This window comes from Poeciliopsis prolifica, unplaced genomic scaffold (genome assembly GCF_027474105.1).
Source record: "Poeciliopsis prolifica strain line A6 unplaced genomic scaffold, Auburn_PproV2 SCAFFOLD001, whole genome shotgun sequence".
Lineage (NCBI taxonomy): Eukaryota > Metazoa > Chordata > Actinopteri > Cyprinodontiformes > Poeciliidae > Poeciliopsis > Poeciliopsis prolifica.
In genome coordinates this window covers 19,777,873-19,803,826 of record NW_026562376.1, presented here as the reverse complement: position 1 = coordinate 19,803,826, position 25,954 = coordinate 19,777,873, and the positions used below count along the sequence as shown (strand labels likewise).

Here is a 25,954-nt window from a genome sequence, read left to right as displayed (position 1 = left end):
ATGACTAAGAGGAAGGAAAAAAAAAAAGGTCAGGCAGAGTCCTTATTTTCCTTAGTGTCTCTGAAGGAAAACCACATTCAACACTCATCAATGAGCCATGATGTTTTACCTGTCATAAGAAATTGCACAGGCAAAATTCAATAATTGACCATCATGTGTCAGCCCTGCTGATTGACCAGATGATTGAGTGTGCTCTGGGGACCCATATATGATCCAGTCGTCGCTGTGAGAACCGTGAGTGTGCTGCTCAGCTGAGATGAGGCCAAATCTCCAGGGACTGATGGAAGCCCGCGCCTATCCATTAGTGTCACTTCAGTCTGGGTGTTTCTTCCCAGCAGAGCAGTCACACACGTCAGCGCTGCACACTGACATTGCCTGGACCCCTTGTCAAAACCATTTTTGGCTCTCTTTGGGACTGTGTCGCCTCATTAGGGGAAGCGACACTCTCACCTTCTTCACAGATGCTTGAATACTTAGATGTAATTCAGATATAAGTATGCAGCCAGAGGAACGCGTCACAAAAGAGTGTTTTACAGACATGTCCATTATGTAAAGATGAAAACACATCTCTCTTTCCGTCTGTCTCTGTATATGCTACGTGTAGGCAAGGTGGTGGATGCAATTACAGTTTCACAGGCAGTTAGGCAGCAGCTCTAATAGGGACTGACACTTTCCTGTGAATCCACTTAATGCAGCTGCAACTGTTGGTGTTTTGCAGCTTAGACATTTATTATTCTGTTCAAAAGGAATTGTGACGTATAGCTTGGAAAAACTGATGAATGAGATGATTTATGTGACTCATTAGCTGAAAAGATGTGAAGTCTTGTTGCTTTGTTCCACTTTTTAATCTTTTGCAGAGCTTTTCAATGATGCTCATAAAATATTATACAGAAAAAGTAACTCCTTGCTCAAGTTATTTTAATTTCTCATGTGTTTACTTGCAAACAGTCTCAAAAATCTGACCTTGAATCTTAGAACATTAAATAATTTTTATTATTGCTAGTATTGTATCACTTTTACAGAGATATAGACATTTTAATTTATTGATTTTAGGTACTAGAAACTTCGGAAAGAAAGTTGAACATCTTGAACATGGCTAAGGATGTGGTAGGTTGAAGATTTTGTGAGATTGGATCCAAAAAATTTGAGATCTTGTGACTGTTTAGCTTTTCCTCTCAGTCATACAAGATTCTGAGCTAACATTTAAAGTTTCATGGAAACTGAGTCAGGAAGTGGCACGGATGTGAAAAGATGAGGGTATGAGTAAAAGGTATCACATTTTTTTGAGACTGTATTATTAATAGAATGATTCTAAAAAATTGAGCAACATTTTCTGATTGCTTTTATCTGAACAGCTTGGCAACAAACTGATAGCTTGCCAATGTTGTAATAAGAATGATTGGTGGGAGTCCTTTGCTAAAGCATTAATGTCTGTCCTTTGTATTCGGGATATTTGCAAGCAGCTTAGTTTTTTTTCTTTAACTAGTCTATTTTCAACCAACTCTCCAGCAGTGTGCAGCAACAAGTGGAGTTGGGACACTGCGGTTTTACCATAAATCTGTAGAAAATGACGATCACTGCATAGCTTTTCTTTGTGCTGCTTTAGATACAACATATTAAGGAACTCTGAGCTGTAGGGAATTGATAATGAACAATTTTAGCAGTTTTTGAACATTTTTAAACTTGACATAAAAAAATAAAAAACTCCGACGTGTGAAGCTGTTGCGTGTGCAGGAAGCGAAATGTTTTTTAAATGCCACCAAGTTTTAGATCCAGTATTAGCAGAGGGAGGACAAACGCTGCTCAACAGGTATATGCTAACGTGTTTAAAATCTTCTTGCTTTAGATCATTAATTAGAAATAGTAACTGGACTTTTTATGTCCTAAGTGAGTTATCAAGCTCCTGTTCAATAAGGCCTCTCCCTCTAAAATTAGTGTGTTATTTTTGGCCAATAAAAGGGCCTTGACAGATGGTGCATGAGTAAAGGTCAGTGTAGACGCCCCGTGTCGGTCCACTGTGACCACATTATTGCACCAGAGCTTTACAGCATGACAGTCATCAAGCATAATCACTCAGGATTGCCAAGGGAACACTATTATCAGATGTGTCAAGTTATTTTTCACCCTGTTTCAGAGTAAAGGGGTGTAATAACGTGTAGACATGGTCTTTTTGTTGTTGTGACCAGCTGCGGGGGCTGGGGGGGACGTCAATAGAGCCGTCTTTTGAACTGGTTCACCAGGATAACGGAAGGTAATGGTTTTGGTTTTATGCTTATGTTCTCTGGCCCCTGCATGTCATGTCATCTTGCTTTGATTCATGTCTCAATTTAATGTCGTCTCATTCAGATTTACAAAGTGGAGTATGAGGAACTGGACATGAGACAAAAATGTGCATCCAGGGTGTATTTGTTGAGAAACAGTGAAGTGAGGGGGGACGATGGGGGAGTGTTTTGATGCTGTCGGGGTGTTCCAGGGAGGAGGGGCAGATCATGTACCACCAGCGATGTTGAGAAGGGGCAAGGGGAACAAAAGGGGCCTGTTTTCTCTGTCTGTACTGGTGGAGCGGCTTTTCTCGCCTCTTCCTTGCTGTGTGTGTGCACAGATGAGAGTGTGTGTGTGTGTGTGTGTGTGTGGGTGGATAGAAGGCCGATGTCGGGGATACACTGGAGAAGATACACAATAAAAAGTCGGGTGCTGTGCCTCTCTTTGAACACATTGTTATTGCTGAAGAAGAGGGGACAGAAAGGCAGATTTCATCACAGAGAAGCATTGGGTCTACTAAATCTCCTGCCAGCTTTGGAAGGGCAGCAGATGTTTAGAGAGGTTGTCGGAGCCCCAGCAGCAGGACATAACAACACTTAGTGCTTCCCTTTCCTGCCTTTAGGGCAACAGGAGGTGGGCATTACTTCACTGGCAGGGTCATGCGCTGTCCAAAATTCAGGGGCATTAAAGACGTGTGTGTTCTGGAATGGTCTGCTCTCAAGCCTCCATCCTTCCTTCAATCTGAACGGAGATTACAAAAAAACTACACCACATATCTCACTCCAAGTTGGCACAGGCATCGATATCATTTGCATTGTGAATAGCTCAGTAAATACAAAAGAAGATTAATTTGTTGGCAGCCTTGTTTTGTAGTTACGCAGTCTCACTGAAAAATGCAGAAAAAAAGTCTAACATTAATTAGAGAGGAAAGATATCTACATTAAGAAATTATCGCCTTTTACAAAATAACTGGTGGCACAATGTTTGGCACCCTTACTGTTAATACTACAATATCTTTTTAACAAAAGAACAAGACTTACTCTTTGACAACATTTTAGAAGATTACACTATTCAGATGGAGCAATCTTTGACTATTCATCTTTGCACAATCTCTCAAGATTGTCCAGACTCCTGGTTTTGTTCTTCCTGTCAGCTGACCCCATAAGTTTTTGGTGTGGGGAAAAGGATGACCAGGGAACAAGGTAGATTTAATGTCTGGCTAAACATGTTGATTTATTTGTATACATGCTTGTAAAGTATTTTAATCTTTACCCTATTAAGAGAGGCATTGGGATTTTCTTGCAGAGGTAGAGTAGATAGATTTATGTTTGAAATTTTTCTGGTGTTTCACAGGATTATAAAGGTGCCTAATGCCTTTGAAACAGAAACTCAGTCACAGTTTCACACATCCTCCAACACACATGTTGTTTCTCACCAATTTCACCTAGAATATTACTTGCTGAATTTTAAACTCATCTGACTAAACACAACTTTGTTAGGGTTTTGCACCACATGTTTATATTTGTGATTGTAGGACAGGAAAATTTTTTTCTCGGCATCACACCCAAACAACTCGTTGCCATGTAGCGGTTGTTATGTTTTTTTAATCTACATCCTCAACACTAACCTCTTTCCCGAAACATTTTCGTCCCTAACCTGCAAAGACAAGCTGCCTCTGATCTGCCTCTTATCTATTCATAGATCTCAAGGGGAGGTAGTGATATCCCGCACAGCTTTTGAGATTTCAATTATGAAGTTGGTAGTGTTGGACCACTGCAGATGTGGTGCAGCATTGACACCAGCACTATGCATACAATTTGTATTTCAGTTTCCCCAATCTACGTCTTTTTAAAACCTGTAATATGAGGAGAACTCAGAGCATCCTGTTGTTTGCTTTTAATTTAAATTATATATCTCACTTTCTCATCAAAAATATTGCTCGGCATCGCTCCTTCTCAGTCTACGCCAAACCACGCCCACGCACAGTGGAGCTCCAGGAGAGTCCATCCTGACTGGATGAATCCTGTGTTAGCGGGCTGGCCCTGGGCTGACCAAAATTAGCCCCAATGAGCTGCAAACTGAGGGGGTGTGGCTGGACGCCTGTCAGGGAGGGCCCAGCACTACCAGCCGTCCCTAAATACATTTACTTTAAAAGAATTGTTAGGGTACAACAAACTGTACAAAGTGAATAATTAACAACTAGCGCAGTTAGCATTAGCATCTATTAGTGTCTTTTCCCATACTGAGTTAAAGCACAGTTTCTTTTCTAAATATTTCAATGTTATTTTATTCTTCTTCAATAAAAAGATCAATTTATTTTCAGGCTTTTTGCACATTTGCCTCAGGGGTGAAGACAAATTTGTGTACATTTGTGTATCACTGAGAGCTCAAATTGTGCTTATGACAAATTCAGTGTTTCTACTATAAGCATCTGTGTTCTTGTTCAACTGTTGGTGAATGTTGCATCGTGTAAAGTCACAGGAGAAGGCAATTTTAGATATAAGCAAATCCAAGGCATAGATTATGCCCACACAAGATATGACCGGGAATCAATAGGAAGGAGGAAAACTTTTAGCTTTCAAATCATGAATGAAGTTGACTTGGAAACAAATTTGCCATGGTTCACGTGTCTTTCTGACCCCGAGATCTTATTTAGGCCAGGCTTTTCTGATGCCCTGGGCCTCTGATCCGTCTTCTAACCCCGCCCACAGCCCAGCCCCGGCTAAAGAGAACGTGCTAGCCGTTCAGTAGCCACCAATGAAGAGCCCTTAATCCAACTGGGATGACAGCTTGGCTCTGGAGGCTGTTTCTGTGGAGCTGAGACCAATGGGCTTTTCTTTCCCTCTTTTTCATCCCTTAACCCCCCCAAACACAGCCATGGGATTCTTAGGGTAGAAAAAACATGTCCCAGAGGAGTCAGAATAACATCTGAGATTCCCTCCGTACACCAGAAGATATACAGAAACGTCATTTAAAAATAAAATCCATAAACAACATATATGTATATACTGTATATATATATTTAATCTCTGATGTCACATATTGTGAAAAGCATAATCTATACCCACATAATCTTTTTCCAGGCTACAGAATGATTAGGTAGGATTGAGGTCAGAAAACCATTTGAATCATAAAATTTAGTGCTGCTGTCACAGCAAATCCCTTTTTCCTTCCTGTAAACCAATCAGCTGTTCCGTTCTGAACTCGTGTGTTTCAAATGGAGCATTAGTTAATGTTAATGTGAAACAACAATGATCACCACACTTGTTTACTAGCAGAGTGAGTCACCCTCCCTGGCTACTGCATATTCTTCCTTTTTTATGAGGATTATGTTGCAGCATTGTTTGTTCTACACAGCACAAACATCTGAGCAATAGTGTTTTTCAAATACAGTTTTTTATATATTGCGAGTTATGTATTTTCTTGTATGTGTTAAGGATTTGCACTGAAGCAATTTGGAATCAAGCAAAGCAGCAAAGGAATAACAATCAGCATACTCTCCCTGTGGTCAGTCCTGTTACCGGCTTCTCACTTGGCATCTTTAGAGGCTGGAAGACACAGTAATTGTCCTGGAGATAATTTTTTCTCTGTGAACTGGATTTGCTGTGATGAAGGGCAAACAGACAAATGGCAGCTTCATTTATCAGTATTTCCTCTGACGCTGGCCAGCCTGATAACCCAATCAAATGTCTGAAAGCTGTCTGTGGTAACACTGGCCGTTTTCACTACTATGTTTGCCTGCATTTATGTGGAAATATCAATAAGTCCGTGTGGAAATAGCCATGATTCGATGTCCGTGCGCCTCTGGGGATCAATCCCTGTGGTGTTGAAAGCATATGGGAATGATTCATAAAAAACGTTACTTATCTTTAGCATTTTCTTCACATTCTCACACTATTGCACCATTGTATATGGGGAAGTTGGTAATGAATGGCTTTCATTCTTTTGGATTTAGTCAGTATTGTGTTGTTGGAAGCTGAAAAGACTTGAGTCTGGAGCAGACCTAAAGCTTGGGTCTTCAAGGTTGGCTGGTTTTGGGCCTCTGAGGCTCTCTGCACAATGACCACATCTCTCCACGAGTGGTATCATGGTGGATGTGTTACTCAGAGGGCTCGCTGCGTGCCACGGCACACGCCTCCTCAGTTCCTGGGAGAGAAAAATAGGACGCATTTACTCATGCTCATTTGTAATATATCACTGAGGTGGAATTCATATAGCTCCCAGTTTTGATGTTAGCGCCTTCATTGTAGTTGACATTTTGGGATTTACAGGAGGCAAAGGCCATTTTTCAGATGTTCCCACTGCTTTCATGAAATGTGTTTGGCTTGGTTTAAAGGATAAAAAATTTGTCGTGCACTTTATCGGCTGAATAATGTATTCACTATTAAGGAGGTTCGGAGGTTTACATACAGTTATCGTGACATAGTAATTCGGATATTTTAGTGGTACTTTTGGAGAATTAAATTATTATACACCAAATAAATATTCAGTAGATTGTGAATGAATTAACAGCATGTACAGGTCAGGAAACCATCAAATAAAACCAAGGCTGTTTAATACAAAGTGAGGACAAATATACAATCTGAATTATGCCAGAGGCAAAAATCTTTGAAGTGGCATTCCAGCCAGAAAACAACAACAACAAAAAAACTATTAAAATAAATAATAAAAGCCCCCAAAGTAACATTGCATTCAAGTGTGAAACCCTCATACTTGACATGTACCGAGCATTTGGACTTGGCCTGACTGAAGTGTGATGATTAAAACAATAGTTTCATTCCCACATCTGTCTGTGAGATCCTGAAGTGCTCAGAGCTTAAGGAATTATTTAAACCTCCGGGACTTTAAAAAGGATCCTTAGCTGCCCTGGGAACAGATTACACTCTGATCTCTACCACTTTCCATCAGGCTCCCAGTCTCAAAACCTGTTTCTGTTCCTCACATTGTTTCATTTTCTATCTGACTCTCTTGTTTCCACATCACTTTTAACATCTTTCATAAGTACAGATGCTAACTCTTGATGTCCCCCGGATTCTCATTCTCATTTAGGTGAACATTTCAATTCAAAATTAGAGTTAGTGATGATAGTAGTCCTTTTTCCTCAGTTGCCTGTGCAGTGATAAAATGTTTAATTATTCAGAAAAGCAGCTACATGGCAATGAGATTGGAATTTTTTCTAGTTGTACATTGTCAAAAAAAAAAATCTAATTAAGTCTCTGGTGTCACAAGTCATACTCTTCAGGATTATGCTGGTTGTGCACCTAAAATCCAACCCTGGGAGAGAGTGATAACCAGACTCCCATAATCTGGATCTGGGGAAGATATAAGGAGGGGGTAGTGATGATGAAATCCATTCAAACTGAACCCACCCACCCAAACCACAACAGCACAGGTTTAAAATGTCAGTCATGCCATCCTACACAGAGTCCAAACTAAATCGAAGTGAAGGGCAAATGAAATATTTTAGGTTTTAAAGATGGAGTGTGTGGAAGAGTTCAGGAGGAGGAGGTTTTTGAGAAGAGATAATGATTTTTATATAGTTTTATCTAAGTCATTCATAACCTTCAGGTTTTGAAACCAATTCATACGTCTGTCCTCACTGTTTGAACCAGACAGATCAGAGAACTGAAGTCAGGCCATAAAAGCGCTTTAAACCCCCTTCCTCCTCTTTTTCAGCTTCTTCTTGGCAAGCATTTTCTTTTGACTCAATTTTTTTGCCCATTGAATGAAAGTGCATGTTTACTGTGGTCTTTGTCTCTTCGTTGTCCATAAAAACAGCAAAACCAAGATTACATTATTGATTGGGTGTTTGCTGAATGGAAGCAGGCACTGGGTGTGGAAAAGTTGGGAAAAGAAACACACCAAGTAATCCCATAAAAAGCTCTTTCAGCTTTTTATCTAAACGCTCACCTCTAATGTAAGACGCTATCATCACTAATAATTTTATCTTTCTTTTAAAATATCACTAAAAACCCTGTTTTACAGCAACTGCAGGATATTCCCTCTCCTCCAAATAAAACGATTGATGACGATGTATTAAAGTATGGCTAATGTTTAAAAATATATATTTTGAAAGGTGATCTAATATATTTTTATAATGTCATGTAGGACAAAGTCAGTTTGAAAATTGCCACAAAATGTTGCTAGTTGCATCTTCTGTAAAGAAAGACGTCAGCATTTGGTGAGTGATCAGCCGGATATACCTCAAGTACATATGTCTCCTTTCAGTCCTTTAAACAATGTACCTGTTGGGGGCCTGAGGAGAAGTCTTCTCCCCCCGGTACTTTTGTCTCCATTGTGTCCCTGCCTATGTGGGAAAGCTTATGGGATTGTACTATCAATACCCAAGCAATTCTCCTCTCTTCTGTTTCACTACAAAAGTTAAGAAGTTGCAAGGGTTTGTCATGTCTGCTTCCTTTCTCAGGGGATTTTATTATTTGCAAGCTGTTTCCCCCCGCCTAGCATGAAAATGCAGCCAAAGCACAAGCTGACGATTTGGCTGCAGAACAGAAGCCACTGAGTTTGTTCAACTAGGGCTGTTTATCTAAGCTGTGACTCAGCTGAAATTGGATTTTGTATGTGGATTTTGAGGCGAACCATAGCATGATGTGGTGTCCTTGACAGTCCTGGTTTAAGAGTACGTCCCAAATGACTTATTTGAAGAATGACAAGAAGCTTTTTGATTAAAACCTTTAAAAACACTAAATTATCTCTGGGACTGAGGTCCATCTTTTCTATGACGCCTTCGAGCGACACATATTGTGCTCTGTGGAAGCATAATGCAGTAGGTGGCAATAGAAAATGGATCCAGGACAGCTCGTCACAGAGCTTCAGTCTGACTGACACACCTCCTCTTTTCCACCATCAGACATGGTAAGCTGGTAAAAAAGTGGCTATTTTACATAACATTGGACAACTGCACAGTTAACCTCCTTTATTCACCACTTAGCCTCTGCTGAACTACAACAACCTTCGCATGTCTGTGTTTTCTGAGGGTAAAGCAGAATGTGAGGCAGGAGCCTGACAAGGTTATGAGAGATAAATGGTGAAATGAAAATTAGGATTTTGTAAGTTTGGACATAAATTCAATTGAGAAGCTGTAGCATGACTTTAAAAGGCTGCACATACTCATAAATCCCTTACATTTTATTTGATGGATTTGTAAGTTACATCAGTGTGTGGGAAGTATAAAGGCAAAGCCAGTGATTATTGATAAAGGCAGAAAGTTATATAACTAAATGAAGACCATGCCTTGAATATGATTTCACATTGTTGTGCTGTTAAAACAGACTTAAAATAATATGTAAACCTATTAGAAGGTTTGAAAAAATTTACAACATATTGGTGAAATGTTGAGCTTTGTTGAGATGTATTTTTACTTTTACATTTTAAATCTCCAAGTTACGAACTTGGAGAATTACGGAAGACAGCTCAGAATGTGTGAAATTTACTCTTGCAGGTGTATTCAAAGAAAATGTGATATTATAATATGTCATATATCAGCTACATATATCTTGCAAATATAAGAGTGAGATTCCAATTAAACTTCAAGCTCTCACATAAAAAGTTAAGTTCAAAGAAAAAACTGAGGACCCAGCAGGCTTTTTCCAAGGATATGAGGATTATTATCTGTGCTGTGTTTTTGCCAGTTAAATTCAAGTACTCTCTGGATTTACACCGTGTGGATTCAAACATTTGAAAGAACATTCACAACAAACTTTACCGATTTAACAAATAAAAAAAATTAGAATAATTATTCCAACCCTCTTAAGATGTTTACAACACTCGCAGTCAGTTGCAACACAACAGAGGCAACGATCTGACCTAACAACACTCCTGAAAGCTTCGTATGATAATAAAATATTAATGAAACAAATTTGTGAGGCTGTCTCTCTTTTTTGTAGCACTGGGACTACACTTATCTAGGCGTCCACTTATCGAGAATTGCTTCCATTTTTTTTCACCTGCACTCCATAGTGTCATAAAAGTGTGTCATAGCATTATTATTTGTTATCGGTGGCTGTGAGAAGCCTTGTTTTGTGTATTCCAAACAGCAAAGTGTCACACTGTATTTGATGACCCTTGAAGTGAACACCTCTACCTCTGCTGTCACAGGCTTTGCTGATATAGTGGCAGGTACAGGAGAAGCAGGGAAAACACACCACAGGACACACGGCGCCCATCTAATATTAAGCCCCATATTTTCATGTTTTTATCTGTTGTGATGAGCTCAAAATTTTTGATGTCTGATGGCCATCAAAACAAATAGCAATCCCCCATTTTTCCTTGCAAGCAGAGCACTCCTAAGTCAGCTGTGACATCATTCCCAGGTTTGTGTCAACTTGTTGAGAAAAGTTTGTTTGAAATAACGTTATTAGTGAAGAAGCCACACCTTTCATAAGCAAGCCATGACAGTTTTTTTTTTTTTGGTAGATGAAACTGTCTCTGGAAACAATTTTTGTCCAGCAATTTGTGTACAGGGATCTGCACAGACATTTCCTGCTATTTTCTTGACCCTAACCTGCTGTTCTGTAGATTCCTAAACGCTTCTAAGAATTTTGATTAATTGTTGTCACAATAAATTCCAGCTAATGATGTTTCATATCCCACAAAACTGTCTGTATTGTTGAGGTTGTTATATTGAGTCATTGTTGGTTCAATGAAAGTATCAATTTATGATTAAATGCAGTTAGCGTGTCCTGTTTAGTGATTAAAATCACACTTTGTTACATGCAATGTCCTAGATAAGCATAATACTAATGGGTGTGTTTGTGGGGTTATGATTGCTGTGTTATGCAGTCACAGCCATGTAGTTACCATTTAAATAGGAGAAAAAAATTGTTCATATCATCACTTTTATCATTGTCACAATAGTGTCACAAAAATCATGATAGATATTTAGATCTGAACTTATATGAACTCTTACAACATTTCAGAACAAAAAACTCACTTGCTCAAGTGTAATCATAGCTTATTATTTGTCTCTTCCTTCTCCAATTCGTTTGCAGTGTGGATTAAATATAACTCAAGATAACATCTTATTCCCTGAGGTCAGATTTAAATAGCTTCAGTTGTGGTGTTGTCCTGTTTCTTTATTTTCTGCTTCAGTCACCTTATATTTTTCTCAAGGAAAGAAAAAGTTTGTAACTACTCAACACAAATGTGCATTATTCTGTATGACTTATGTTGGCATAATGTTGGTAGAAATGACCAGTCATTATATTTCTGTGATCCGAATAAGTTTTCTTTTTTCACCAAAAGCAGAAGCAGCAGCTTTCAGTGAAGAAGAATGCAGGAGTGGCGCTCTAAATGTTTAATGGAGAGTTAAGGGATAAGGGGCATCTTCTGTCTCTGGCTGCATAGTGTCTCATTCCAGTCTGGCCAAGGTCCAGTGCTCACTGCAGCACTCTGACCCGCTATGCTGCTGCACCGAGAACGGATGTATTCATTGGAGAGGGTTTTAGCTTCACTGAAGTTATGCAGGGTATTGACCAGCTTGCATTGTGCAGCCTTCTCAAACACGCCAGACTACAAAGATCATCTGTCTCTGGAGTCGTCTGCACCTACATTTTATTTTTTTGGCCTGGCCGATTGCTCTGCAGCAGCGGCTTCCAACCAGAATGCAGACCGCTCGACCACCACCCACCAGCCTGTGTCACTGTCAAAGCCATAGCGTTTTGGTGAGGCCCTGGCAGCCTCTGAATGGCTCTTTCAATGCCACTTGGTGACAATGCATTTTTTCCATGCCATAAAGCAGATGCTGTATTATAGCCGCACAATACCGGGCCCATTTGAAACTGTTTACCATGTGAAAGGCACACCGGGATCAGGATGCCTGCCACTCTGTGGGGCTATTTAACTTGCCACTCAATAACGAGGACACAGTGGAAGGAAAAGAAGCAGACAGCTTTAACTGGCATTGTGATCTCTGCATGAAGAGAGGAAACGCAGAAGAAAGTGTTGATCCAGGTCATTCTTCTGTTGCTGGGACTTTTCATACTTTCTGAATACAGTGATTATTGTGACTCCAGATGAGCTTGTCAGCAGCTGCACCTGTAGCGGGGGAAATTTGTAGTTTAATTCCTTGCATACCTTTATAAAAAAAAGTAGGATTTCTACTTTATGTTGCCTTGCAAGATAAACTCTTAATCTTTCAAACTGTTTCTTGTTTTGCTGTTATAGCCTTCAACGTCATGTCACCATGGTATGAAGTGAAAAATAAAAGTTACATGTTCTTAATTTTTTTCGTCTGCTAAGACCTGAGATGTTTGTCACATTAGTGAACATATAGCAGCATGAAGACCAAAGTGCATGAATGTAGACAGGCTTAAAGCAGGGATAAATTATACAACAAGCTCTGAGAAGCTCAAAAAGTACTCCTCAACCCATCTTCTGAAATTTTAACCAGCATGGCATAAGTGTAATGACAGTCAAGAGTGCTATAGTTACTCTGGAGGAGCTGCAGAGATCCCCAGCTGAGGTGGGAGAATCTGAGGAAATAATATTTATTTGTCGCGCCTCCACATCGCTAACTTTTTTGGAACAGCAGTAAGGAAAAAGCTATTGTGGAAAAAAAAAAGACAAGAAAGGGGTCAGTGCGAGTATGTAGAAGAAGGTGCTCTGGTCAAATGAGACCAAATTCCAACTAAATCGCAGAAGATTGGCATATATGCAGTTTTCTCAGTTTGGGAGCCTCAATCTGAAATATTCCAGAATATTTCAGCTAAAGTTTTTGTTGTTCTAAACACTCAAGAAGGACTTTGAAAGGTCAGATGTACCCAGCCAGACAGAAGTGCTGGTCAGCCACTCCTCACTGTCCTCTCAGATTAGATATGAGAAGGAGATCCTGAAGATACAGACCACTCAGGCCCTCTCCTGAACCCAAGCTGTCTTTGGCCCCTCAGCACCACTCAGAGGGATAATCCTCCCTGACAAGAGCTCTCTGTGGCTGTCGAACGGTCATCAGTCTTGTCAAGTGCCTGACAAACATACACCAATGCTCGAACACACACGCACATAGAAGCCCAGTCGGACATTTTTAGATAAAAACAATTCCCACCTCAGAAGACAAATATCACTGTAGAAAATAATGATGTAAACCTAGAGATGACACTGTTGACTGAACCAATTTAATTTCAGCAGTGGTTACAGTTGAGTGAACAGGAAGCTGAGCTCATTTATTTATTACTGCTGTTTGGAGTTCAAATATATATAAGCAAGCTTTGAGGTTCAGAAAGTGCAGCATCGTTCTGGCTGTGCAGCTGTGCTACCTTCGTATTCACACGGACGGTGGGTTTCATAGATATGGCTCGGAGAGAGTCCGTTTGGGAAGAGATAAAGAGACTTTTTGATGAAGGTGAAAAGAAAGTGAAAATGAAAGAGAAGGAAGGTGTGGAGTGAAGGTAGTGGAATAGGCAAAGAAAAATCCCGGTCCACTTTTCTTCTGTTGATAGAGTTATTGCATGGTTTTACTTCTCTACCTTCATTTCATTCCTTTATCTTCCTCCAATCCTGTAATAAACAATAGATGTTAGCTATAAAGGACTTCACTTGAAATTTATAAAGAAGATGCTGCCTTCACCCAGGATGAATCCGGCTCTGGTCAAACAGCATATTCATCTAACATTGCTGGTTTAAGGCAGATGACCTGTAGGTGAGTTTACAGAAGCTCAGTTGGTTTTACAAGACTAAAGGAAAAGGTTTTAGTTTTATGAAAGGAACGTACCTCATTGTGGGTCGGCCAGATTTTCTGTGAAACACTGGTTCAAAAAACATGAACTGCCAGTGCTACTCTTTGTCCCTATAGGTTTGAAGAATTGCTTTCCTGCATTGGTTTGTGAGAGAGCAACAGGCTTTGTAGTGTCATTTGCTCACATTATTGGCATTGGCGGGAACAAAAGTAGAGCATATGGGGCATTATTTTATCTATATGGGCCAGGGGAGAGTCGAGGGCTCTGTGGCAGCATGCCAGTGACTGAAGGTGGTGACTGATCTTTAGCTCAAAGCACCATTATTATAAACAGCTTCAAGTAGCTTCTAGTGGGGGTTTCGACTTTGACACGTTCAGTCCCAAGACATCCAGTTGACTTTTGAATAAACAAAATTCAGCAATTTTTATATTTAACTTTGAATTTAGTCACTGAAAGCCAACAAAACGAAAAGAAAAATCCAACAGCTAAGATTTATTTTTCTGTCTTTCTCTTTTGCTTTCTAGTTAACACTTAATGGACAACCAATGTAGATTCAAGCACACCTCTCTCACCATTTGAAAGTGTGTTCATTCATTTACCTTCAAAAATATTGCATCCCATATGCAGCAGACAGGCTGCCTGAAACTTCTCTATGTTGTAAGTGCCTGTGCATGTTTCAAAGATACCAAAGAAATCACATCAGTGAGAAGAACCCAGGCCCAAATGCCTGTAAATTTTCTGTCGTCTCCAGAAAATCAAACTAAAGGGTCCCACCCCCCAAAACTTCTTCTTATCCTTGGAGGCAGTCTCTCTGACATTGTGCATTGAGGCACAGCTTGTCTGTTTGCTTTGTTTTGTCACTAATTTATTCATTTAAGCGGTGGCAGCTATATTCAAAGACAATAGTGCACAAGCCCCGAGTTGAATTAACCTCAATAATTATGCAGTTCTGACGAAAGAAAAGCCCAATTGTTACTCTCCTTAAAATTCCAGCCCCCCTTCTGTGCTTGGCATCCAAGTGAAGAAATGACTCGTTCCAAGAAGATACCGAACTCAAGTTTTTTAAAAGATTGGACAAAGCTCTACTTTGTTTGTGCCAGGGTTTCTTGATTGTATCCTATAAACTTACATTCTTGTTTACGCTTGCATGTTTAGGCAGTTGAAAGCGAGTATCCACTTTAAGTGCAATTGTTAAGAGTTGACCTGCTGCCAGTGCAAAGATTTGTCTTCTCAAAACATCTTAAAGCAAGATTCTTAACATGTCTCCAATAAAAACACAGATCAAAAGGCTAATGGAGTCCTTTGATCAATACATAAGCTTTTGACTGTATACCTTATAACACCAGAGGCTGAACATATACAGGGCATTTGAATCCATTAAAGGTGCATTCTAATAAATGGCGCTATTTGATTCGCTGTTAAGTGTTTACAAGTACTACATCCTGAAATACTTGCTCAGGTAGTTTCACATTAAAGGATCTTGCTTGGTTAAATGCATTGCTCTCACTATGTGGTCAGCTTAGCTTACTTTGCAAATCTAATCTCTTATGAGACTGAATATTTTGAACCCTGCAGGCTTCAAAATATTCAAACAACATCTTCCTTTCTGGTAGCTTTGGGCTTGAATTTGCTATGATGATAAATTATGAACCGCTCTGTCGCCACATGCACCATTTCTATTCTGTTCTGCTTATTTCATTGATTTGATTAATCCTTACTAAGTTAGACAGATGCCTTACTCTTTTTTTTTCCCGTCACGTATCTTTGAGAGAACGGTAACCTTTTTCAGAAAGGGTTTTATGCTGAGCTGCTTCCAGATGGTTCTTTGCAACAAACCATCTGGTATTATATAAAGACCATATACTAATGGTGAGGGAATGAGATGCAGCACACATAATAAGTTGATTTACATCCATTTACCTCCTCTCAAAAATAACTGACTGACTGCATTTTGTGATTATGCTACTTTTGCTTCCAAATAATATTCCTATGGGTGAGGAGAACTGAACTCTCAGAAATGAAGGGAGGTGGGTCTAAAATGGAGCAATTAAATCTCACATCTATGGTTAGGTTGTTTGTTTTTTTTTTAAACCAAAGTAACCAAAACTTTATAAAGTTAATTATTCAGGTCACAGGATTTATCTTTTGAATCAAAGCTAAAACGGGGCTCCAGTTGTTCCATTTGCTCCATTGTTAATGTGCAGTGGGTATACTGGGATTATAAAGAGATGGACATGGTTTGCAACCTACACCAAATATGATGTAAATATTAAACCAAGATCAGCTACTAAGAGTTTGGAACAAAAAAAAAAACACTTATCACAATCAGTTTGAATCACAAGGCAGGATGATTTTGTTCTTTTTCACCCTAAATTCAGACACTATCATTTGATTCTAGTTTCCTGTTCACAGCTGAATTTGCTAGGAACAGGTCATCTGCTGCTGTAGCCCATCTGCTGTACAGAGATAGTTTACCACAATTTGGTTGCAACAATAGGTATTTGAGTAATTTAACTGTAAAGATGTAAGATGTTCAAGATGTAAACAAGAAGACATCACAAACCCTCCACCTGCTTGTATGAGGGTTTTTTTCCCCACCAAAATAGTTTTTCAAATGCAACTTTAAAAGTCTGAGCTGTTCTGCCTTTTCCAGCTAGTGAAATGAAATATGTTCAGGCAATTTTGTCTTAAATAAACCATGGCTGCTTGAAAAAAATCCAACACACTAACCGATACCTCATATCTAGGTGCTGTCTCCAGGGTATTTTTTGCAATTTCTCTGACAATCACAAAGTCTGACCTTGCAGTGAACCTGTGAGTTTCCCGTGTTTCTTCAGAAGATTTAGCACAGCCATAAATATCTTTTATGAATATTTATTCTCTCTGTGAAAAAAAGAAAAATCCCAGATTGGTTATAAATGGCACTCTGCCTGCTTTATTCACAACTTTAACATGGAGTTAAAAATACTCGGCATATCATTACATTGTTATTCAACCACAGATCAACATTCCAGTGGCTGAGTCTGTATTTATTCTCAATCTGTTTTAGAAATACATTACATCCATTTGAAACATACTGTCACTATTTACTTCAAGCTGTAATCCTCCTATTAAAGCCTCATCAGTCTCAAAAGAGTGAAGAGGTAACATTTATTAGTGATTGTGAATATTTTACTTCGATGCATTTCGCTGAACCTCTAAAATCTGTTTGGGGCTAAAACTAGCAAAACAATATTAAAAACAATACTTTTGCACAGCTTAAAGTCAGAAAACACAAGCATGATGGATTCCTTAGTAATGGCATCTGGCCGCAATAAATCACCCATCTGAGGAATAATTATTAACTGACTGTGGAGAATAACAAAACAACAGCTTAAAACAACACCAGAAGCACATTTGCATCCTGCATTTGGCTGCTACACGAAGGACGGTGAAAATTTTGGCTCATACACAACGCAGTTGTTGAGATAAAAGCCTGCTTTCGTCAGTGTTCCCAGTGAGCAGTGAGAGGTTTGGGAATTGGATGCCAAGAAATGTTTTTTTTATTTATTTTTTTTTAAGTCAGGTGTTTCTAAAAATAGAAAACTGCCAGAAGCCTTCTTCTTGTTTGTGTTTGCACAGCTTAAACTAGTTTGTTCGCTTAGTTTGACCAGTGATCGGTCAATGAAAGGACTTTCTGCTTATTTCAGCATCATTATGGGGTTCTGCAGTTTCTTGGCCATTCTGGAGAAACCCAGACTCTCTGTGTGTTTTCTGCGTTCAGGGAGGGTGAATTATTGATGCTGTGTAAATCTAATCTTCCTCATGGCAGGTGTGGCATGTACTGTTTGTTGTGTGTGTGTCTGCATGTCACACAGTGGAGGAGGAAGAAAAAGAGGGAGCAATAGTGTAATTATAAGGAAGTCCAGTTTGCAGTCCAACCCACACACGCACAGCCATACCAACTATCTCTGAATACCTTCCTTACAGACATAATGGCCATAGTACATCCTTCACCTTTCCTTTTTCCGTCAGTCTGACTGTGGTGCATGTTGGTGTTCTCTCCTCCTCCCACCTCCTTCTTCCCTTCTTCTTTCTTACCCTTTCTACTCTTTGTCTGACTAACTAAGCAGCGTGCCTGAGTCAGACTGCAGCCGTCTGCTGTTGTGCAGCACGCAGACAAGCTGCTCGGGTTTGACCAGTGATACCATCTCATTGTGTCTGAGCTGTCACCTGCACCATGGAGCAGGGGCTCCTTGAAGGAAAGGAGAGATGAGGGGCAAAGGAGAAATAGGTGATGAAGAAAGGGAGGAGACAGGAATGCCAGGAGGGAGGAAGAACTGTGTGGTCTTCCTCCACTGAGGGAAGCAAACACTGAGTAAACTCAAGAGACAAATATTTACTGTGGTCCTTTTAGAGATCACAATCTCCTATTTTACCTAACAATGTGTTTTTGTTTTAGTGTTTTGCTCTGGTGCAATTATTAGATGCCCTGATTTTGTTGGTCAAGACTGATGTTAGATGTTCATTGATTTCTCCAATTTCTGTTTTCTTTTTGCAATACCATTTATATTGTATAATTTCACTTATTAAAAAAACAAATGTAAAATAAAATAGTGACTTTAAAATGAAATTGTTCTCCAGATTGTTTTATAGAGGTCTTTTTGATTCCAAAGTCTGTTAAAACACATTGTATTTATATTTACCTTATATATATATAAATATATTTAATTTTGACCTGCTAATCACTAGTAAGAGCCAATAAGTAATAAATAAATATTTTGATTATCCATCATTGTTTTATGGTCTGTTAGCAGTTTGATGTGTGATGATGTGGTCATTATTTGATGGTAATCCCCGACAGCATAAATTGAAGATAATATTCTGCTGATACATGTGAGGTTTGCCATACTTCCTAAATGAGGAATGACATTAAGCAAGTAATAAAACAGTTACAATGAAAACCGCTGATCTCGCAATACCTGCTTGTGAAAAACAGCAGCTGACCCACTAATATGGGTGTGATAACGTTAGATTGAATTTTAACACTAGCTGCAGGCTGTTGGAAACTTTCTCTGGTCTCTGCTGGTTTACCTGCCTGCTTTCCAGTGTCCAGCAGGCTAGGCCTTTCATCTAAAAGATTTTGATCATTTTTCCTAGGAGGTTCTTGAAAATGCTTGTCCACCTTTAACAGAGATGAAACTATTTGAACAGATGAGTCGTTTACAAGGAACTCTGCAAAATTAAATAAAGACAAGCTATTTTAGAGGTGATTTTAATTCAGTGTTTACTTTATTTGTTTGTGACTCATTCATTTCACTGTAAACATACAGACATACTCAAAAACAGCAAGATATTTATGTATCGTGACCTTATGATAGACAGACATACAGCTTCCCAAATAAATGTCCTTCCTTAGATATGCATGCCATCACATACATCTTGTCAATACCTTCACTGTCCTTTTAACGTTCATTTGCTTTTTTCTACTCTCTATATTTCTGATCAATCAGCCTCCCTGCATTTATACTCCTCACCTGCCGCTACATGAAGTGTGCGTGTGTCTGCGTGTTCATGCATAAGTCTGCCTCAAACAGGCTGATTCATGCTCTCTCCTTTGCTGCAGAGCATCGTAACATACTGTCACTCACAGCCCGCCATCTGCAGCTTGGATCAGATTTGTTTATTTTTAGCAATATGTGTATTAACAGAGCGCGCAGAAGGTATTTTCTTTTTGTCTCTTTTGTATTTCTATTGAGTTATTAAGCACAGTGTGGATTTTCTTTTGAAAGAAAGGGCAGGAAGCAAAGGATCACTGAGTTTTTTGGACTGACTAAGAATTTGCTTATTCCTGCTTTGTGCTCATCAAAATACTGTCCAAGTATTTGCTTCAAGGCAGATAGTTAGATTTTTTTATTTAGCCCTTTCTTTGCCATCTGTTTTTCTTTTTATTTGAACAGGTGTGTGCTTATTCAAAGCTTTTAGCCAGAGTTTAGAAAGCATCTTGTGGTTAACTTTCTGTGTCCATTCACTGGAGGCAGCCGATGCAATATGAAGTCAGAAGGCCTATGCACTCAATGTAAGAGATGCACGTATGTCCTAAGATAAATATTGATTTAACTTTTCTCCTTTAATGTCGCTTTGGTGTTAGAAATTCTTAACATCCCATATAATAGAATAAAAAGGCTTTTATGAGCCTTTCATTCTATTGTGCATCAAACATGTTTGCATCAAATAAACATGTTTGAAATTAGCCTCACCTTAAACCTCTCCCTTATGAAAAGTGACATTTGAGTGAGATGTTGCTCTCTCAAACATGACTTCCATCTACTTTTACATCAATTGTACATCAAGTGGATCCACTGTGTGAGCAAACTTTCTGAGCTTCATACCTTCAAGCAGGAAATTTGCTGGAAACACAAAGCAGGTGAGAAACAGAAACATAATTACAAGCTAATTTGTGTTGACCTACCTCTTAAGACCATAATTGAAACTAGTAATAAAAATGTCAGGGTTTGTGGATGTTACATGACAGCGTGGGAGCTGCATGGTGACCTGCTCGCTTGTTCTGTAGAGGCTGGTTTGAGGAGACAGGTGGTTTGGTAGTCAGCCTCCCAGCATGGGTGAGGATGAAGATGAGAGAAAGTATGGAAGAAGAAATATCTCATTGCCCTCCTGCTGCCACAAACATGCACATCAAAGACAGCTGCTGGTGACACCCAGCTGCCTCAGCTGTTGTTGGGTTAGGCTAATGAAACTAATGAAATTTAAATTTAAAACAATACTTCTGCAGCCAGTTCTGCTCTTCCTGCCGCTGCTTGTGAAGTAAAGGCTTGATGCTGAAGAGCTGTGTAGAGTAAAACGACCATTCACCCGCGGAGCTCTAGCTGGTGTGTTATGCATCAGCAGGCCGGGTTGTTTTTGCTGATGGCCATAGCGTTTCCAGCAGTAATGAACAGCCTGGATGGCGCGCCCCGTGCAGCATCGATCTTGCTCTCTCACACAGACGGCGGATGGAAATTGGTCCTGGTGGGGAGGCATAGGCGGCGCACACATGCCTACACCGTCTGTGGATGCATATGGACATAGGGATCAGAGCACATTCACATACAGAGAATGAGTGCGTGGAAGACAGTGTGTGTTTGTTGTCACCCGCAGACGCTTGATGCTCACTGGGCCGGAGATGATCTTCTTATGGGTGACAGTATGGGCCATATAAGAGAAACCTGCTCAGCAGAGCTCTCCCTCCTCTTACCCCGGAGTGCTCCTGGAAATCTTCCACCTCCCCTCGTGTCGTCAGCTGGTGTGCTCTGCAGTTGGACGCGAGCCCCTTCCAGACTCTGTGTCAAAGCAGGCTGCAGTGCTTCCTCTCCTGCTTCATTAGCACATGAATGGCTGCCATATTGCTGTGTATGTTTTGGCATCTTCTGGCAGGCCAGCCAGAGTCGCTGGTTAGTTAGCACTACGTGAGAGGAGCTGGACTTTCATAAACAGACGCATAAAAAGTGAAATAATAGTACTTTAAAGTCTCTTGGCTTTATGATTAGACAAGTCATGGAGAACAAAACCATTTAGTGAGGTTGTCTCGGATGGGAAGACTCACTCTGGAAATATCGACATAATATCTGAATGTCCTCAGGGAGGTTGTGGAGCAAATAAAATAAGAATAGAGTATAAAACCCATAAAGAAAAGGTTTCCGGAATTAAATCTATAAACCAGCATAATTGCCGGTCATAATAACATTGTGATTGCCTATTTAGAAAAAGTATTTGCAGTGATAAAGATGTTGATAAAAAAACACCTGGAATCAAATTAAGAACAGAAATACATACATAAAAGAAGATAGACTGGTTGAAATGAGCTTGTCAATCAGCAGATATTCATGTAAATAGCCTCTGATCAGAGAATTCACCATGCATTGAAATCACTTTTCAATCTGAATGCCGTTGCTGAATAAAGAACATTTAAAGTTAGCTATTTCCATCATCAGTGAGGTGCAATTAGACAAAATCAGAGATAGTAAATATGTGAGATGGTTACTAAAAAGAATATATTGTACAACATGTCCACATATAATTTTTTTAACAGATTTGAGGAGATAACAGAAAGGCTGAAAAGATTATAGCTACCCAGCTCAAAATTATTTATATACCCAGCAGATTTTGGTTCAAAGAAGTAGTTTCAACTTTACAGTCATGTTTCTTTATGTTGTCTTCTAATGGTAAAACATTCTGCCGGTTGTAGTCTTTAGAAAAAAGGCTTTTACAATCCCTTATCTTGATCTCAACTGTTTGAAAGATTGAGATGAATTTTTTTTTTCTTCAACAATTTGAAAGGACATCTCAGTGACCTTTAGATGGAAATATTGGATATTTTTCAGAATTATTTTAAAGAAAATGCAGATTATGATTCATGTGTATTTATTATTAAGTCGCTTGATTGTTGTCTCATTTGTTTTCACCTACACATTTTTTTGCACTGGACAATTTTGGAAGAGATTTTTATGGAGTTGAAATTATGCTTTTAAGTTGATCAAAGAAAAAAAGAAATACATGATAAACAGTATAATTTTTCTCTATTATAATGACTATATTTTTTTCAGTTTAGGATTACAGAAGTAATTTGGTGTAACCAAATATATTTGGGAGTATAAAAGGGTTTCAAGGCTGTTTTTAGTAAGCAGAAGCTTACTAAAACCTAATCTTCCTAGGTTGTTTTTGTACTTGTATGTTTGGTTTTTAGAAATCCCTGTAATCATCTGATTTATTTTGCGCTGAATTTTAGGGTTGGCATATTTCCTGAACTCAATAGTTCACCATTGATGACATAGCTCGTATAAAACCTGCAGATGGACAACCCAGTTTTAAAACAAACCAATTTTCTGTGATATATTTTCACATTATAAAGACTTTGCAAGGTGTAAATAGGTAGAAGATTAAAAGAAGTGCTTGCTGGTGCTCTGACTTCCTGCTGCTTGAAGTGTTGTGTGTGTTTTGGATTTTGTCTGTGAGGCTCTTTAAGTCAAAAAAGAAATACGATATCCACCGGTCCTTAACCTCGGGGATGGTCTGTTGACTGCATGAGGTAAATCTCTTCTACACCACACTTGCCTTGTTTTTTTTACTGCTCTCTCTATGGCACCCTCTCCCTCTCCGTCTGTCTTGTGTTCCTCCGTGTTAACACTTCAGTCCTGTCAGTGAGTCTCATGGAGCCATGGAAACCAGTAGCGCCGCTCTCCACCAACAGTGTGTCACTGTGTCGGGGTGTGTGCGTGTCGATGGGCGGGACCAGGGTGTTGTTCAGTTTCAAATAGCTGGGAAGAGGTCACGGCCGTCTCGCTGGGGGTCTTCGTGTAATTCATGTAAATTCTCTAACTAACCCGACCACTTTGTTTTCGGTTCTGGTTGCATGATTGGCCGGCTTAAAACAAAATGTATATATATTTTTTCTATTTCTTTTAGCTGGAGAATTGGTCAGATGTTTGCATTGAATTAGCATTATTACATTTAAGCAGATTTTTCTTCCAAATTAGAGCTAAACCACAAACTGGGTGCACAAGTATGAATGTGTTGTGGATTTTATTCAAACCACATGGATTTATAATTACACAAACAGGCTTATACATGAACTGCTCTACTCATATTTAGTTTAATGTGTAAGCTGCTGAGAAGTCAGATATGTGCAATAGGCATCAACAAGATGCTGGCTTAAGTCTGGTTGGACATTTGACCACACTTGTAGGTTTCCTGGCAAGGACTGAACTTTTAATCATATTTCATAAATTTTTAATAGGAATGTGATCAGGGCATGGGTAAAGTTGGTTCAGGCCTAATTTGGCTAATGTAGTTCTTCCATAACTAGATTTGATGTGTCTTTGAGATCATCGTCCTGTTGAAATATCCAATCTGAATAACACTTCTGGAGAAATATTCGACTCTCAAGCTAAACAACAATTGAGCTGTTTGCCAGCAATGAAACAAAATATTCAAAAAGTCAAGGTGAAGCTTTAAAACTTAAGAACATCACAGCAAATGTTAAGCATGGCAATAACATCTTGCTCTTTTAACGTCCGACTTCTTTCAAATTCTTCATCGTCTCAGGATAATCATTCAACATTAGATGTGGAATTTCTCAACCCTGCAGAAAGTTTCCATTATTATGTTTAAAATCTGGCTACCTGTCGGGAAAGCAACCAATTTTAATAAACTTAGGAATAGTCAAATGTCCAGACAAGAGTTATGCCAGAGACATATTCATAGCAAAAACAAACATTGAATTTGTTAATAATTTCCTGAAAAAATAAACAAAACAGTTCCAGAAGTTCAGAATAATTCTGATTATCATGGCCACGATGAGTGTATGCAAACTTTCAGGAGCAATATGTCCATGTCCAGACATGGACATATTGCTCCTTTAATAAATTACCAGTCACCTCAGCAACCCCAGTCCCTTCCTTCTCTTTATTTTGTTACTTGTTAATCTAGAGTTAACAGGATGTAAATTGATAGAGACATGGATGAGGTCAATGAAAAGCAATTGCCTGAGGACAGTGCTTTCTGTTCCCATCATGTCATTGTCATGCTTTATCAGTTCATGCAGGAGAGCATCTAAACATTTGTCTCCTCGACATGGCCTGAAAACACAACAGAGCACCTTATTGTATGATGGGTTCAAACCGACAACTGTTGAGGATTACTAGTAGGAGCAAACATTAGAGAACCAAATCACCCATGCTTCTCTTCTCATTCTGATGCTGAGAGGAGTGAAGTAGCTTACAAGTGTCCCTCTGCCCCGCCTTGATAGCCTTGTGAACTCGGACCGTTGTTCTCACCCCCGAGCCAATCATATTTCTTCCCCATTCACATTTCTGACAAGGACATTCAAAAGAAGCCCTCACTATGGACACCCACGTACACGTACGCACAAACACACTTTGGTTAGGACTGCATAGTTTTACTGCAGCACAAACTTTGCTCCGGTAAAAGTAGCCATTGAAATATTGTTAATCTATTGGTGTCATGGCAAAGAGCAAGAAGGGCTGCGCTCCTATCTCAGTGTGTTGTCTAAAGGAGCAATGGGCCGGCGGGGATCGCCCAGTGTCTCCGCTCTACAGAGTCAGTGTGCAGAAATAATGCCCATTAGACTTGGTCAATCACGCCCCTCGCTCTGAGAAATATGGCTCTTTCTCCCGTTCCATACAATAATCCATGCACTTTGGTACTATCCATCATCTGTGAAAAGTGCCTGTTCCTATGAATGCCTTTATTTACATTTTCTAAATTGATGGCATTTCACGTGGCGATGTCAGAGCCGAGAAATGTTTACATGCTGAGTTGTTTACATATAAAAGGCTACAAGCGGTTCATTAGGAAATTAAAAGTAAAACCGCAGCATCTGGGAGGTTCTGACAGTGTGCAGGCTGCAAGTAGGTGGAAGTGAAATGTGTGCAGTGCAACAATAAGCGCCTCGTGAGATTCAAATCACATTTGTACATCTTGGTTTTTTAAAATGTCAGGTTTTAAATCCGGACCCTGCAATGATCATTGCAGATGCACCTCAAGATCACTGCATCTGTTCAGAAGCGGAAAAATATATAAAAATTATGCTAATAATGGAAGAAAACTTTTAGCACTCTGTAACTTGTTCTTTTTTTAATCGTAAGTTGTCATACTCACACATTTTTCTCTTTTTGGACTTACCTTAGAATGAACCAATTATTAATACAGTATCTTTGTAGCAGCATGTTATTCAATTCTGATCTTTACAAATGTAGAAAAGTTGTCACTTTTTAATCATTAGCTTAAAAATGAAAGCAGGATCAAATGGAAAATTGTTTGTAAGTCTTTAGAATTTTTACGAGATGTGTTCAATAATAGGATCCCTTTATATTAAAAGAAAAATAATGATGCTATGTTCTCTGTCTTGCATTATGACGGTGCACATCATTACTTAGTGTGAAAAATGTTTTGGAAGGAACAAAATTTAAGGCCAGCCAGAGAAGATGTTAGAACTGAACAGTATT

At 39.2% G+C, this 25,954-nt stretch overlaps 1 protein-coding gene across 17 annotated transcripts in view; it reads left to right on the top strand.

The window, feature by feature from the left end:
• Positions 1-25,954, top strand: part of LOC129366125 (neuronal cell adhesion molecule-like) — an 87,957-nt gene that overhangs the window by 3,858 nt on the left and 58,145 nt on the right. Inside the window, exon 2 of one of the 17 annotated variants that reach the window (XM_055039986.1) lies at positions 2,187-2,251. The exons of the other annotated variants lie outside the window; for them this stretch is intronic. The gene's annotated coding sequence lies outside the window, so the exon portion shown is untranslated. The remainder of the gene's footprint in view (positions 1-2,186; positions 2,252-25,954) is intronic. 17 annotated transcript variants of the gene reach the window in all.